The following is a 12,525-nucleotide window of genomic DNA, read 5'->3' on the forward strand; positions in this document are numbered from 1 at the left end:
AACTGAAACTTGGTACATAACATGTGGCACAATGACAAAGGGTATTAATTGTCACATTTGAAAAATAAGCTATGTGTTTCATTTCATGTTCTATAATTCATCCATCATATGAATTCTCTTTCTCAGATTTAAACCCACAATTCAAATGCACATTACTCTGCAGCAAAGGGGTGCAGATACTGATGTTGTTACGTTTTAGTGCAGATGGCATGGTTGTCGACTTTTGAGAGCGAGAAGGGTTCAAGAATTAAGTGCATATTGGAGGGGGCTGTGTAAAAACTGATAGTGACCTCTGGGAATCCTTCACCTCTCCAACTTGAGAAATGCTCCTGAGAAATTCAGCACCCATCAGGAATGGGAACAACCATCTTCTCTATAATACTAAAAATCAACAATCAGAAGCAATACCACTTTTCAATATCACTCAGGAAAGAAAACAGAGTGCACATTTTATCGAAAATACTCACTTCAAGATCCTCCATGTGAGACAATTTACCCTTGGGTTAGATTTTCCACAATTGACTCTGAATACAATCAATTTATCTCCCTCATAGGTTTCTGTCAAGCTGACCTAAGGAGTCACTTGGCTGAATTGAAGCAGGGCCCAGTCACCCCCTTGAGTTTGCTCTGTCGTTCAATTAGATCATGTGCAGAGCATTACCTTTGTCTGCCAGTGAGTCTGGAGGCAGGGAGAACCATCAAATTACCCTTGAGACCTTCCTACTGACCTCCCATTCATACAGTTCTCAGTTTAAGATGGGTGAGGCCTAAGCTGATATACCCATGTACCAAATGTAGCCCATAAGAGACCAAAACAAAGTCAATTTTCCACATGGCCTAGATTTTTAGGCTGACTGGAAGCTCAGTGGTGGGTGGGGAGGTATGTGCTCAGAAAGTGCTCTAGACTCAGGGCAGGGTGGTTGGTGGTTCGGGGGAGATGGGTGAAGGTGTTGCAGCTATTAACAAGCTCAGGCACCTGCAAGCTGCCAACAGGGTCTTCCCTCCTCCAACAGGGTGTCGTCTTGCTCTTCCCCAGATGCGTCAGTCCACCAACACACCCATCCCTCTCCTCCTTTCTCTGAGACACCCGATACATACCACAGAGACCTCTCGCTGTCCCAGTCCTGCCCACTGTGCCTTCTGGCACCACTGGGAAAAGTTTCAGATTGTAGACTTCACTCAATTGGAAAAAAACCTCTCTCATTCACAAAAAGACATTTTGATGGATGTAGACATTTCTTTGACAGGTTCCCAGGCCATATATATATATATATTATAAATAGAAAAGATTGAGCCTATAAGAGATTAATACACTTCTATCTTTTCGGGTCGGGTGTGTGGTGCTGGAAAAGCACAACAGGTCAGGCAGCATCCAAGGAGCAGGAAAACACCAACACCACCCCCCACCTTTTCCTCCTGTCACATCGGTGACTGTATCGGTGCTACCTCATGCTCCCAAGGCGAGATTGAACAGTTCATCAACTTCACTAACACCTTTCACCCCGACCTTAAATTCACCTGAAAATATTCTCCTGCTTCTTGGATGCTGCCTGACCTGCTGTGCTTTTCCAGCGCCACACTCTCGACTCTGACCTCCAGCATCTGCAGTCCTCACTTTCTCCATTTATCTTTTCGGCTCAACCTTTTCTACTTTTAACAATCCCAAATGCTACTACATGTTCCCCTCAAAGAATACCTGAACCTGACTCCTCCACAGGAGTCCTGGGGCTATATTCAGTTCTTCAAAGTGGACACTTCTTTTCAAAGGGAGTGCACTGAAAACAGACCCACTCTGACTCTGTTGTTCTGCGCATTCTGCTTCCAGACAGTGGGAATACCAAATAGGGACTTTTTAAAATTAATTCACAGGAGGCGGGCATTGCTATCTATTGCCCATCCCTAATTGGCTAGAGGGCAGTTGAGAGTCAACCACATTGCTGTGGGCCTGGAATCATATGTAGTCCAGGCCAGATAAGGATGGCAGATTCCTTCCCTAAAGGACATTAGTGAACTAGATGGGACTTTTTTTTTACAACAGTCAATTCATGGTCATCATTACTCTTAATTCCAGATTTTTTATTGAGTTCAAATTCCACCATCTGTTGTGGCAGGATTCAGACCCAGGTCTCCAGAACATTATCTGGGTCTCTGGATTAACAGTCAAGTGACAATATCACTAAGACATTATCTCACCATTTATATGGAAGTAGCTTCACTGGACTGCTGACTTTGTGCCCCATGAATCCCAGGCTGAAACAGATCCAGCGCCTTTGAAAACTAGATGGGGGTGGTACTTCCAATGTCCAGGGATTTTTCACCATGATACATTGCCCTGGTGAAGATCTGGGCCACAATCCTGGCCCTGTAAGTGGGATGCCTGCTTGAATTTTTGGTGTGAGGTTCTGGCACAAAAACTCCATTAGCTGGATTAAAGACTGCCAGTGACTGCATGATGTGCTTGACAATTAAATAAGGGAACCCAAATTGCATGAGAACATGTCATGAGAATGAGTGTATCACTTGCATGTGACACCAATGGAGCAGCAGATGACCTGACCTCTATTTACTGTTTCAATGATGACACTGCTCTTTTTAAAGGAAATTGCCACTTTGCATACAAACTTAAAAATATAGCGGGTGAAATTAGACTTGGCTAAAATGGGCTCATGGTAAATTGGCAGCTGGTTTTATACTGCCATCAGTTCCGTTCACAACTGGGCACTCTGTAAAACAGGCTGCCAATTTGCTAAAAGCCTATTTTGCTCAACTGTCATAGATCAATTCCAACTTCATAATTCTAATTACCTAAAAGCAGGAATGAAGTAAAATAATTCCAGTATTTTAACTTTACTTTTATCCTACTGTGCCTATGCACTGGAATACATATTTAAAGTCAAGGAAGAGGCAGTGTTGTGAGCAGCGGGATTAGCTTTTCTGTATCAAACAGCATATGGACATAATGGTGTAACGGTACTATCACTGGACTAGTAATTTAGAGGAGAAGGCTAATGCTCTGGAGACATGGGTTCATACCTCACCATGGTGATGGGTATAACTGAACTTAATGTGACATCATTGATGATGGCGGCTAAGAAGCTATCGTCAATTGAACTGTGTAGGGAAGGAAGCCTGGTCTGACATTTACGTTTCCTCTGAAACAGCTCCAGTTCAAGGGCAGTAATAAGCAACAAAAGCTGCTCTTTCCAGTTACACTCATATCCCATGAAAATAAAAGTGGACTTTAAAAAAAAAGTTTTTTAAAAAAAGTCCTCCATCTGTGCTGCAACCACCAATGGAAAAGTTTTAGCATTTATAAAGATTTTCCACTTGTGGGGAATATATAAATCTATTTACGAATAAATCCAACAAGAAATTCTGGAGAAACGTCCTATAGCCAAAATATGGCTTTGCGATCAGAATATGGAACTTATTATTAATTATTGCTAAGCAAAGATCAAGCCTTTTCTGTCTGGAATTGATTGAGGCAAATCTAACTTACCCTTAAATGTAAGTGCACAAAGTAGATAGGAATAGAAAGATATGCTGATCATATAGAATGGAGGAGTACAAACTCAGGCATTAATGTGCCAAGTGATTTGATTAGATTCCCTATGGTGTGGAAACAGGCCCTTCAGACCAACAAGTCTACACCGACCCTCCAAAGGGTAACCCACCCAGACCCATTTCCTTCTGACGAATATACCTGACACTATGGGCAATTTAGCATGGCCAATTCACCTAACCTGTACATCTTTGGACTGTGGGAGAAAACCGGAGCACTCAGAGGAAACCCACGAAGACACAGGGAGAACGTGCAAACTGCACACAGACAGTCACCCGAGGCTGGACCTGGGACCCTGGTGCTGTGAGGCAGCAGCGCTAACCACTGAGCCACTGTGCTGCCCTACCTGAGCTGTAAGTTCCATATAATTCTGCAGAACATTGTCCTGCACTCAGCTACACTCATTAGCTTGCTTTGGAGAATATGTATGTTTCCAAAGAACAACAGATTCCTACTAGAGGGTTTAAGAACAAACCTTAAAATGCACTCAAAAACAGAACTGAGGGAAGATTTATACCACAAACAGCACATTCTCCATGTTATGAACGCAACACGAGTCCAGTGTTGGGACCTTTTAGAGCCACCCCCAAGCAGTGTAGATCATCAATAAAAAATAAGTAACTTGTGTGTGATGTACATCATCTCACAGCTGGTCTTCAATATTCCTTTGATCAAATGCTCTCCAGACAGCTTGAAATGCTTTCTGTCTTGTCACAAAAAGACCACCTAAAAATAATGTACTGTATTGACTGAGTTTAAGTAGAATTCATGAATATTAGAAAGGCTTACATAAATCAAATGATACAACAGGGAATAGCAGTACTTAGCAATGTTATTTACTCCTACAATATCACCTAGACAAGAAAATAGCAATATTTTCCACATTTTATACCAGCGACTACACATCAGCAATATCTCATTGGATATAAGTTTATGTCCTGGGGTTTTATTTCCTTTTACAAAGGCAAACAGTGTGGAAATTATCCATGATTCTTCACAGAAAGCTGCTGGACAGCTTACCGCACACATCTGTCACGCTGTCAAGCTAAACTCCATTCAACTGTTAGCATCATTATGTGGCAACATTAACGCTGTCCAAACCTGTCACAGCATATAAGAATATCCTTGCATCAGAAATTTGTCCCATCAGATAAAATGCGGTTACTAAAAGAGTTCAATGGTTGGTCATTCTCATATGAGTCAAAAAGTGTGGTGCTGGAAAATGAGAGCAGGTCAGGAAGCATCCGAGGAGCAGGAGAGTCAACGTTTCAGGCATGAGCCCTTCATCAGAAATGTCCAAAAACGGCAACTCTCCTGCTGCTCAGGTGCTGCCTGACCTGCTGCGCTTTTCCAGCGCCATACTTTTTGACTCTGACCTCCAGCATCTTACTCTCTCCTTGCGGTTTACCTCCCAACCCCTCAAATCAAGTTCACTGGTTAGAAAGCACAGGACAGGATTGCAATGAGATACTCTTTATTTGCTTGCTGTCAACACTCTTCACCACCAGGACACTGTGCACGTCACTGCAATTTATCCACAGGACACACAGCAGCAACTACTAAAGGTTCTTTAGATAGAACCTCTCAAACTTGTAACATCCATCACCTAGGTGCTTATGCAATGGAACACCATCATCTTCAACAACTACTGCAACATATACATGATCACAATTTGAATATATAACACAGTTCCTAAATGGTCACGGCGGCTAAGCACATGCTCTTAAACATAGCTGTCGGAATACCTTCATCAAATAAACTGCCATGATTGAAGTACATGGTTCAAATCTCGGGGGCATCTTTTAAAGGGGAGAGGAGAAAGATTTAACAAAGACATGCAGGGCAACTTCTTTACATAAAGAGTGGTTCGTGTGTGGAATCAACTTCCAGAGGAAGTGGTGGATGCAGGTACAGTTGCAACGTTTAAAAGACATTTGGATAAGTACGTGAATTAGAAAGGTTTGTAGGGATATGAGCCAGGAGCAAGCAGGTGGGACTAGTTTAGTTTGAGATTAATGACAGCTTAGACTAGTTGAACCAAGTTTCCATGCTGTATGACTCCATGAACAATTTCTCAACAATGAATGGACATTAAATGCCAGTCTTCCTGGTGCTGCCTGTACTATGAGTTTGAATAAAAAGAAAACTTATGTGTGATGTCATGTACCTCGAACTTTGAATTGCTTATTCCATTCACCAAATTACAGGCAGCAAGGATGCTGGAATATCTAAATATATAACTAGGACATGACTTTATTTTTGAGTGTCTGTGATGTAAACGACTTCAGGTGTACAGCAATAGTATACAAGCAAGTCAATTGTATCAAATGGAGCTGCTGATGGATAGAGAGGCATTTGCCATTACAATTGTTGCCCAGTGGGTTAGTCCTCTACATACACAAACTAATCCTATCATTAGGTTCCTATTTAATTGATAGTGAAACAGTCAGAAATTGAAACTCCCAACCTCAGGAAGGAGATGCAATGCTTTATAATTTGTTTTGAAAATCAAACACCAAATGTGTCTTTTTTTGTGATTCAATTAATTATTTGGAATGTATACCTTTATGTATAGGAAACAAAATAAGGCATCAATCAAATATGCTGTGGAAGCTTTCTAAATCCAACCAAACTTAGTCACTTTACACCTATATTAACTGCCTTTTTACATTATGTTAGTAAGTGTATCGCACTACACAATCTGTTGCTCCAGTAACAACACCTCTGAAAGGTTAGCGTGAATTAATGAGAGTATTTGGGACATCAGGAGATATTAAGCAGGGAGGGATCCACCACTGGAACACTTGAGTGAATTCAATAAAGTTGTCTTCATGTCTTCAATTTTTGGTTGGAGACCAATGTTCATAATCCCCATGCAGAAAAACAATGTGAAACAAGGGACTATGTGGATATTTTGCCCAGGTTTGTGATGTACACAAAAAGCAGGACAAATCCAACCCTGCCAATTATTGCCCCATTAGTCTTTTCTTGCTCATCAGTAAAATGATGGAAGTGATAAAGTGATGTCATCCAAAGTGCTATCAGCACTAACCTACTCACGGACACCCCAGTTTGGGTTCCACCAGGGCCATTCAGTTCCTGACCTAATAGATAAGGTAAATAGCAAAGGTCTTTTCCCTAGGTTTGAGAAGTTCAAAACTGCAGGGCATAATTTTAAGGTTAGAGAAGAAAGATTTAAAAGGGGCCTGAGGGGCAACTTTTTCAGGCAATGACCATTAGAGACAATCTCACCACCACTCCTTGACATTCAATGGTGTTACCATCACTGAAGCCCACCCACTATCAACATCCTTACCCTTGATCAGAAACTCAACTGGATTCTGGGTAATCCAAGATGGAGGATGGGAAAAATTGTGGCTGTAAGAGCTGCTCCTTTTTTGAGGTATTTTAGGGGCAGGAGTGATTTCTTTGAATTCCAGGAGGAGTGCTAAGCTATTGCATTATTTTGGAACTTTGGAGAAAAAAAAGATCAAAACAACAGCACTATAAAAAAGGAGAAAGAGAACAAAGGCAGTGACTACATGATCGCTGTGAGAGAAAGGGAAAGAAACCTCCACTGCTGTTTGACACATCAGTGTATCTGCAGAGCTGCTGCCTTTGCTGTTTGAGTTCAAGAATCTCTGGACATTGAAGTGTGTCTAAGAAAAATGAACAAACGGCAAAATTCACAGCTGACCTTGGAGGAACCTGTGTGGGAGAGCTCACAGTGCAGGAGCAGCTAAGTGCACAGTTTTTAAGTGTAGCTTTGCTGTCTTTTTAGTGGTGAGTAGAGTGGGTTCTTTTTGGTTATATGCTTTATTGAAGTCTGTCTCGATTAAAATTTAAAAATATAAAATATAGGTACTAAGTTAGCCTGGAGCAGTGTTTTTTTTCTAGCAGGAAGACTGTGCTATTTTTCATAGCTTGTTAAGGTGCAAAGATGGCCTTTAGTAGAATGATGTGCTCTTCCTGTCGGATATGGGAGTTTAGGGAGAATTTCCATGTTACTGATGATTATGTCTGCAGTAAATGTCTTTGGTTGCTAATCCTATCAGATTGCATGGATAGGTTGGTGTGGCAGTTAGAAGCAATGAGGAATTTACAGGAGCTAGGGGCTGTGATGGATGGCAGTTATAGGAAGGGAGCAAAAAATGAAGTTACAGTCAGGCAGATGGGTTACCTCCAGGAAAGATAGAAGAGGGAGGTAGGAATCTCCTGTGGTTATCCCCATCTCAAACAAGTATGCTGTTTTGGAAAATATAGGGGTGATGGACTCTCAGGGGACTACAGTGTAAACAGCCAAGTTTCTGGTACCAAGAATGGCTCTAATGTAACGAGGGGTACCTCAGGCTCCAAGCGATCAATTGTGTCTAGTCAGAGATACAGACAGATATTTCTGCAGCCAGCAGTGAAAAATCAGAATGGTGTGTTGCCTCCCTGGTGCCAGGATCAAGGATGTCTCAGAGAGGGTGCAAAATGCTCTCAAGGGAGAGAGAGCCCAGCAGGAGGCCATTGTACACATTGGAACTAATGACATAGGAAGGGAAAGGATGAGATTCTGAAGGGAGAATACAGAGAGTTAGGCAGAAATTTAAAAAAGGAGGTCCTCAGGAGTAGTAATATCTGATTACTTCTGGTGCTGTGAGCTAGTCAGGGTAGGAATAGGAGGACAGAGCAGATGAATGCGTGGCTGAGGAGCTGATGCAGGGGAGAGAGGTTCAAAAATGAGATAATAAGATTCTAGTGACAGTATGTTCCTGTCAGGGTGAAAGGCAAGGCTGTTAGGTGTAAGAAATGCTGGATGACTGGAGAAATTGAGGTTTTGGTCAAGAAAAATGAAACATATATTAGGAACAGACAGCAGAGATTGAGTGAATCCTTGGAAGAGTATAAAGGCAGTTGGAGTATAATTTACAGGGAAATCAGGAGGGCAAAAAGAAGACATGAGATAGCTTTGGCACACAGGACTAAGGAGAATCCAAAGGGATTTTATAAATATATTAAGGACAAAAGGGTAACTAGGGAGAGCATAGGACTCCTCAAAGATCAGCAAGGCAACATATGTGGAGATCGAGGAGATACTAAACGAGTATTTTGCATCAGTGTTTACTGTGAAGCAGGACATGGAAGATTAAAAATGTGGGAAACAGATGGTGACATCTTGAAAAATGTCCATATTACAGAGGAGGTAGTGCTGGATGTCTTAAAACACATGAAGATGGATAAATCTGTAGGACCTGATTAGGTGTACTTTAGAACTCTAGGGTAGATAGGGAAGTGATTGCTGGGTCTCTTGCTGAGATATTTGACTCATCGCTAGTCACAGGTGAGGTGCCAGAAAACTGGAAGTTGGCTAACGTGGTGCCACTCTTTAAGAAAGGTGATAAGGAGAAGCCAGGGAACTATAGACCGGTGAGCCCGACATCGGTGGTGGGCAAGTTGTGGGAGGGAATCCTGAGGGACAGGATTTATATGTATTTGGACTGCTCAGGGATAGTCATCATGGCATTGTGCATGGGAAATCATGTCTCACTACATGATTGAGCTTTTTGAAGAAGTAATAGAGAGGATTGATGAGGGCAGAGCGGTGGATGTGACCGATGTGGACTTCAGTAAGGTGTTCAACAAGGTTCCTCATGGCAGACTGGTTAGCAAGGTCAGATCACATGGACCAAGTTAAAAATTGCAAAACACCAGGTTATAGTCCAACAGGTTTATTTGGAAGTACTAGCATTTGGAGCACTGCTCCTTCATCAGTAGCTAGTTATCCGATGAAGGGCTCTTGCTCAAAGTGTTGATCCTCCTGCTCCTCGGATGCTGCCTGGCCTGCTGTGCTTTTCTAGAACTCCACTCTCGATTATAACCTGGTGTTGTATGATTTTTTAATTTCGTCCAATCCAGTCCACCTGGCACCTCCACATCATAGATCACATGTAATACAGGGAGAACTAGCCAATCAGATACAGAACTGGCTCGAAGGTAGAAGACAGAGGGTGGTGGTGGAGGATTGCTTTTCAGCTGGAGGCCTGTGACCAGTGATATTCCACAAGGATTGGTGTTGGGTCCACTTTTTTTTGTCATTTATATAAATGATTTCAATGTGAACAGAGGAGGTATAGTTAGTAAGTTTGCAGATGACACCAAAATTGGAGGTGTAGTGGACAGCGAAAAAGTTTACCTCAGTACAATGGGATCTTGATCAGATGGGCCAATGGGCTGAGGAGGGATAGCTGAAGTTTAATTTAGATAAATGCGAGGTGCTGCATTTTGGTACAGCAAATCAGGGCAGAACTTATACACTTAATGGTCAAGTCCTGGGGAGCGTTGTAGGACAGAGACCTTGAAATGCAGGTTCATAGCTCTTTGAAAGTAGAGTCGCAGGTGGGTAGGATAGTTAAGAAGGCTGGGGCTGTTTTCTCTGGAGTGTCAGGTGCTAAGGAGTGACCTCATAGAGGTTGATAAAATCATGAGGGGCATGGATAGGATAAATAGACAAGGGCTTTTCCCTGGGGTTGGGGAATCCAGAACTAGGGGGCATCGGTTTAGGGTGAGAGGGGAAAGATTTAAAAGGGACCTAAAGGGCAACTTTTTCATGCAGAGGGTGCTGCATGTATCGAATGAGCTGCCAGAGGACGTGGTGGAGGCTGGTACAACATTTAAAAAGCATTTGGATGGGTATATGAATAGGAGGGGTTGGGAGGGATATGGGCCAAGTGCTGGCAAATAGGACTTGATTAATTTCAGATATCTGGTCGCCATGTGCAAGTTGGACAGAAGGGTCTGTTTCCATGCTGTACATTTTTATGACTCTACGGAGTCATCACATAAACACAGTGGCTACAAGAGCTAGGAGTACTGCAGCAAGTAACTCACCTCCTGACTCCCCAAAGCCTGTCCACCATTAACAACTTACAAGTCAGGAATACGACTCTCCACTTGCCTGGATAGGTGTAGCTCCTACAAAACTCATCAAGGTTGACACCATCCAGGTCTAAGCAGCCACATGATTGGCATCACATCCACACGCATCCATACTCTCCACCACCGATGCTCAGTACCAGCACTGTGTACCATCTACAAGATGCACTGCAGAAATGTACCAAAGATCCTCAGACAACACCTTCCAAACCCATGACCACTGCCATCCAGAAGGGCAAGGACAGCAGGTACATGGGAACAACAACACTTGCAAGTTTCTGTCGAAGCCACTCACCCTCCTGACTCGGAAATATATTGCCGTTCCTTCACTGTCGCTGGGTTAAAATTGTCTTCCTCTAGGCATTGTGGATCAACCGAGCACATGGACTGCAGTGGTTTAAGAATGCAGCTCGGTACCACCTTCCCTTGAGCAACTAAGGACGAGAAATAAATGCTTGCCAGCCAGCGATGCCCACATGCCATGAGTGAATAAAATACCTGCAGCATGAGTGGGTTCATTGAGTCTTTAGGATATCAACAACTTAAAAAGTCTCTCTTGCTCTGTCAAAAGGAACTTCTCTGAAGTTTCATTGTATGTTTCAATATCTAAGTTCTGAAATCAATGGTTTTACTTTTCAAAACTGTTTCAGTCCCAGGATTTAGTCTTATGACGGAATTTGCAAGGCAATTGTTCATAACTTTATCACTATTGAGACAGTGATATTGATATTTGCAAGGTTTGGCTCATTGACACTTTCATTAGGTTGTAGTAACAGCAGCTATTTTTAAAGAAAGTTATGAACAGCTGTTTGTTTAACTTTTTCTATGCATGAAATTGTCGCTATGGTTCATTGGTTCTGTGTGGATTATATACTGGGTGAATGGGCATGGAAGAGCTAGGAGTTGGGTATCAAAATGCTGGGAGTGGGCATGGTGGGCCATTTGAGATGGGTGGGGGCCATGGCTAAGATCTTTTGAAGTCATCTTTCAAAAGGTTCTCACAACCAGACTCCGCTGATGGCCCATGGACCATGAGTTATTGAGAAGCTGGCTAGATCACATGGCAATTGCAAGGTGGAGATTTGGACCAAGGGATACCACTTCCCCCAATGGAGATGGCGAGACCGGGGAATGTGGGTGGGAATCCCGGGACCATGTCTATTCATTGTTAAAGATCCACAGAGTCTCTCTGATTCTGTGAAAATGTAGGCAAATGGGGGTTCAGTATGTTGTAAGTGATGGAGACCATTCATTTTCTTTTACAAATTTTTCATCTTTGGAACATGAGCATCCACTGCCAATGTCAGTCCTTGCTGTTCATCGCAGGTGGCTCTGAGAAGGCAGTAGTGGCCTTTCACCATGAATGCTTTGGTACAGTTGAATGGCTTGCTCAGGATACTTTAGTGAGCATTGAAGAGGCAACTGACCAGCTAGGTGTGGCACTGCAGTCACATATAGACCAGATTGGGCAAGGTCAGCAGAGTTCCTGTCAAAGTATTTCTTTTTTTTTAAAAGCTGCTATGACAGATATCAACTTGTATTTTCAGATTTTTTTAGTGCTAAAATGATTAAACTGACACAGCGAGAGCATATTCATTTGATGTGTTTTCATTGGAATCAGTGTCCTGGCATTAATATAATGGCAATGGTGAGGGCTGGGCCAGTTGGTAAAGTATGGACTGGCATCGTTGTGGGAGACCTGTGCCTATCAAAGGATTCCAATCCCTTGAGGGCTAAAAAGCTAGATTCTCTCTAAAATTTTGAATACCTTAAAAAAATGGGTACAATCCAGACAATGATAGGACTATCTGCCTCAGAACATGCTTCATTTCCTACCAGTTTATGTTGACTTTGAAGTTCTCCAAATAACTGGCTTCACAGAAAATGCAGTGTTTGTTGACATTAAAATAATTAATGCTGGGGCTTATTTTGTTGTGTTCAGAGAATTGAACATTGGCAACACAACAATTACTGCTCTTTATTGTGTTCATTCAATGCAAGGACTCCCAATTAAATATATTACACATTACAGCTTATTTTCATGG

General features: G+C 42.3%; 1 protein-coding gene across 2 annotated transcripts in view; it reads right to left on the reverse strand.

The window, feature by feature from the left end:
• Positions 1 to 12,525, reverse strand: part of si:ch211-26b3.4 (connector enhancer of kinase suppressor of ras 2) — a 576,848-nt gene that overhangs the window by 91,257 nt on the left and 473,066 nt on the right. The gene's annotated exons all lie outside the window — the stretch shown is intronic.

The sequence above is a fragment of the Chiloscyllium plagiosum genome, chromosome 15 (genome assembly GCF_004010195.1).
Source record: "Chiloscyllium plagiosum isolate BGI_BamShark_2017 chromosome 15, ASM401019v2, whole genome shotgun sequence".
NCBI classification, from domain to species: domain Eukaryota; kingdom Metazoa; phylum Chordata; class Chondrichthyes; order Orectolobiformes; family Hemiscylliidae; genus Chiloscyllium; species Chiloscyllium plagiosum.